General features: G+C 39.6%; 1 long non-coding RNA gene across 2 annotated transcripts in view; it reads left to right on the top strand.

Annotated features, from left to right (window-relative positions):
• Positions 1-3,069: 3,069 nt before the first annotated feature.
• Positions 3,070-5,081, top strand: part of LOC111738852 — a 19,642-nt gene continuing 17,630 nt past the window's right edge. For both annotated transcript variants that reach the window (XR_002779996.1, XR_002779995.1), the window contains exon 1: positions 3,070-3,274. This is a non-coding gene — a long non-coding RNA (uncharacterized LOC111738852). The remainder of the gene's footprint in view (positions 3,275-5,081) is intronic.

Genomic DNA, 5,081 nt, shown 5'->3' with positions numbered 1-5,081 from the left:
TAGCACAGTGGAGGTGATTCCCTTCTTCAAGGCCTCTGTGTGTCTCTGTTGAGCTACTCTCATCATTCACACAGCAGGGCCTCCACCCTTTTTTTGGAGTGTCTAATCACCTGTTCCAGCAGGAAATCTTTTCTCTGCTGCAGCTGACCTTGTCCTCTCATTGTTATCTCTATTCCCTTAACTCTATGTTTGGTTCCAAACTAGACTGGCCAAAAACCAAAGACTAATCCGTCCCCTTTGTTTTTCCTGGAAGGACTTCATGCCAAAAACCATTAAGCTCATTAGGCAATTGTACGGCATCCTGTGCTCAGAAGAGCCCACTTGAGGTTTAATGCTCTGCAGTGCCTGTGTTGACATTCTTAATACTTCTATCTTTGAATTGGTGTTTTGTAAGTGAAGACTAATGGGACTGGGGAACATGGTCCAAGGACCTGGAGCTTCCATTCATACTCAATCTCAACACCTCCCACCTCCAACCTCCTCAGGCTGAGTCTCTTCTCCTACCCCTCCACCGGTGGATCACTGCTACCCAAGTAGCAACCAGGCCATTTCAGCAGAAGGAGGTCTACCTTTTGCCATAACCCTCTGCCCCCAACAAAGAGTCGGGCCAGGCACAAGTCCAACAGTCCCCTAACCCAGGTAACTCCTAGGAGCCTCTCATTCACCCCTAATCCAGTTATGTAGGGTGTCCTAGCCAAAAGATTCCAACCCCTGGGAATAATAATCCAGTGTGCTGAGCTCGGGAAAACTGACTTTCCTACCCCTGGCAGGAGCCCCATATTTTCACTTTGCACTGAGCCCTGCAAAATAATTTAGCTAGACCTGAGGAAAACTTCTACATCTTTACCAAATGAGCTCCCAGTCTCCGCTTACATACCTGTGAATAACAAGGAAGTGATTGCTTGGTGACATAACATGTTGAAGTCCTGAAAAATTTTAATCGAAAGTTCTTTATATTAAGCTAAAAATTGGTACTATGTGATTGCCATTCACAGTTCCCAGTTCTCCCATCTGGAAAAATACAAAAATGTCTGTATGCCTCTTTAATAGAATAGCTTCCATTTTTGAAAGCTCACATCATGTTCTCCCAATTCTTCAAGTAGAATGTTCTTATTTCCTTCAGCTTTTATAAATCTATCTTGGTGTCAAGTCCCCTTTTCATACTAGTTAAATAACTTTGGAATTGCTCTTGTGAAGGTCATCTAGACTAAGGTACAACATACCAGGTATCATCTGACAAACATATAGCTCAATAGGAAGATTCCTACTTCTATCTGGACAATAGAATTTGCACTGTCACTGCCATAACAGTCTCACAGTAATGGCTAACATTGAGTTTGTAGTTGATTACAAGCCCAGAACCCACATAAACTCAGTTCCCCATCCTTTACTGACATCATTGATTTTCGAACCTGCGTTTCGGATGATGCTTTTATTTCTGTTAAGCTTTGTCTTTCATGATTTTATCACACTCTTCATCCAAATGAAAACTTTAAATATTAATATTTTTGTGGTTAGACTTTATCCATAGATCTGTGTTAATAGTCTTTTCATATAACTACTACTCATTTATTTATTCAATTATGTACTGAATTGCTCATAGGAGCAGGAACGGCATGTGGTGTGGAGAGTCAGTGATGAGCAAAGATAGTCCTCACACTCATGGAGCAACAGTCTACTGAGGGTGCAAATGGGAGCCAAATATCGCACAGGTAAGCATGAGAAGGGCTGTGGTGAGCAGAAGCCAACAGAACATGTAATTGGAGGAATTCATCTAGTCAGGAAGGTCAGGAAGTCTTCCCTGAGATGAAGACTGAATGAAGGGTTAGAGCACTGCTGTTCTAGAGAAATAGAATGTGATTCATATATGTAATTTTAAATTTTGTACTAGCCACATGAAAAAACATTTAAAAATTTATTTTAATATGTTCAATCCAATAGATTCAATATATTATCATTTCAATATATAACTGATATGAAACATTATTGAGATACTTTTACGTCCTTTCCTTTTATTTTCACTAAGTCTTTGAAATCCAGAGTATATTTTACAGTTTGGATGACCACATTTCAAGTGCTCCATAGTTACATATGGCTAGTGTTTATAATACAGGCAGTACAACTGAGGATGAAAAGGTGAAAAGGGAATTCTTTTCAGGTTCAATAATTATTTTATTTATAAATTTCCACCAGCTCTTGCCAGTCATATTATTCTGAATATTACAGGTGGATTATAAAATAGTATTATCTTAATAGTATTACATGGAAGAAAATTAGGGGATAAATAGTATTATCTATTAGTATTACATGTAAGAAAATTAGGGGAAAGAAGAGAAGAAATGTATAGATTGCATTAGAATGACACCTTAAACCTCATATTTACACTGTAGTGCTCTGTAAACAAACAGGCATATTAGCTAAAGCCAACTCTTTCTGGCAAAAGGTATGCCGTGACTCTGTTGAGGAGAACATGATCATGTGAGAGACTGAAGGAAATCCAGTATGGAGCATGATGAGAATGAGGAGGTCAGTGGGGGCCTGATAAAGCAGATCTTCAAGGGCGTGGTCATTAATTTTGTCTTTATCTGGAAGTAATGGTGAACCAGTGAAGAGGCATCTAAGTGGTTGTATTTGAAAATCTTATTCTGCCTTTTATGTTTCTGTATAAATTATTGATAGGAGCACTGAGCTCTATAGCCAACTAGATGCCTGGCACTATGCATTGTTTAGACTAACTATAATTCACTGAAGTGTAAGCTCCAAAAAGTCTTTTATGTCTACTGCATTCACCAGAGTGCTGACACAGAGTAGGTCCTTAATATGTATTTGTTATAAAAATAATGAATAATAATTGGGGTCTTCCCTAATTGGCTACTTTCCAAGCTCACGTAGTCACTTGAAGTCAAATAGCTCAGCTGCTTCCAAGCTGAGTCAGTGGCTCCCAGTCACAGCTCTCATTGTCCTGTCTCAGCCAGCATCCCTGACTCACTCCAGAAAGCTCCTATTTCCTTCTCAGGGGTAAGAGTTTCTGACTGTTTAACACTGTCCCCAACTCCACCTCCCCACCACCAAAGCCTTTAACCCCTTCAGAGTTATCTAGGCAAACTCCACCTCCCCTTTTCCCAAATATCACATTTTATCCTGTTATGCCAAAACCATAAACAACCCACTGAGACAAAGAAATCAGTACAGAACACAAAGCTTAATTCTCTGAAGTCTCCCACAGAACTAAGAAGAAGCACAAACTAACATCTGATAGGTCATCTGGCCACCTGTGAGTACCTCTTTACATCACATGTTGGATTTTCACAAGTCACAGGGCATCTTGGGCTATGCAGAGGAAATGCTGGATGTTTACTTGGTACTTTCATATTTGATGTCTGGAAGAGGAGGCAGGTTTATATTTTTGTGTAAGGAAAACTGGGAGAACAAAGATGTTGAAAGGATATTCATTTTGTCTCAGCCCAAAGGACTACTTTTAAGCTCTAAAGATAAAGATAGAAGCCAGAATAACTGTGTTTCTGGTAAAAGTTGGAGTCTTGGTCATATGCTTCTTAATTCTTTGGGCACATTTAAAGAACGAGGCATCAATATGGAAGAAGGGTCCTAATGAATCCTGCCACAGACCTCAAAGCATCTGAGCCCTTACATCCAGGAGAATAGGCTCACACATGCAGAGAAGCTGTGGTTGGTGGCTAGAGCAAGTGGAGCCAGAGCAGATTCTTATGGATGGCACAGACTTACAAGTGGCTAACTGTCCCCAAGAAGACTTAGGCTGTTAAACATTCATTTGAAGCAAACCCTGGAAATAAAGTTACTGGGTAAAATATAGGATACCCACTTAAATTTCAATTCCAAATAAGTAGTGGACAATATTGTGGAATAAGACCTAAAATCAATATTATGTGCTGCTTAGACATTTAAAACTGGGAGGGTCTCAAATGGCCAAACTGTAAATATCCCTCCCCATTACGCTCTTGCAGATAATATTACCTAGTCAAACAAACCTCTTAATCATGGGGACCAGTGATGAACTTCAGTTTCCTGGTAACCCATGGAATTATTCAAACAAGTCTATCACAACCTCTCAGAGGAACCAGGGGTTACTGCAGTCTCTTAATACTAAAAAGCTTACTTCCCACAGCCCCACTCAATGTTCTTGAGTTCCACCCCTGGGTGACCTTGCATAGTGTGCAGTGTCCTCTTATCCTGGGCTGTGAGTGTATGTGACTAACAAACTGCTGCCAATCTCCACTGTCCAGTATCAGGTGTCATGTGTCTGACCATGGGTAGGAATTCCTCCCTCAACAATGGAGTGAACGAGAGATGATCAAAACAGATGTCTCATTTGATATGTAATTTTAAAAATCTTGCATTGTTTACCTGATATTTGAATTTACCTGGTATCTTGTAATTTTTTTTGTTTTTTCTAAATCTAGTAACCTTACCTGGAAAGTGCTGGAAATAATGGGGATAGACTTCGGAAGGTTATGAGGCCCAATAGCCTTGTAGTTGGGGACTCAGCCTTGAGGCCTTGAAGGACTTTGTGGTGTTAATACCACTCAGACTTCATCTGCACCCAGTCTTGTGACCTCTGGGCAACTCAAGTTATACCCGTATTATTATCTTAATTCTCCCCAAGCACCATGAGAGGTTGATAGTGTCTTACCTCTTAACAATATAAGGAAACTGTTGCTCATACTCACTTATTCAGGGCTTCGAATCTCAAATTAGAACTCCATTTTTTTGATCTATCGTGCCTTTTCCTTTAATTACAATTTATACTTTGTTAGCATTAAAAATTGACTGAGCTTTACACATGGGGCATCTTGTCAGATCATGGTCATATAACTTGGACTGTATTGTAAATGTGACTCAGTGGTCATTGATCTTGCACATGCCCCTTCCTTTACATTCTGTCACTATCGAATTTTTTGACGTCTGTCCCTACAATCAGCCATTCTGAAAACATCCACCAGACTAATTTTCCTAATGCTCACTTTCTAGCTTAAATCAATAATTCTTCTGTAGAATAAAAGTCAAATTCTTTAAATTGACATTTAAGATTTAATATTAGCTGG

This window comes from Pteropus vampyrus, unplaced genomic scaffold (genome assembly GCF_000151845.1).
Source record: "Pteropus vampyrus isolate Shadow unplaced genomic scaffold, Pvam_2.0 Scaffold44, whole genome shotgun sequence".
Classification (NCBI taxonomy): domain Eukaryota; kingdom Metazoa; phylum Chordata; class Mammalia; order Chiroptera; family Pteropodidae; genus Pteropus; species Pteropus vampyrus.
This window is presented reverse-complemented; position numbering and strand designations above follow the sequence as displayed.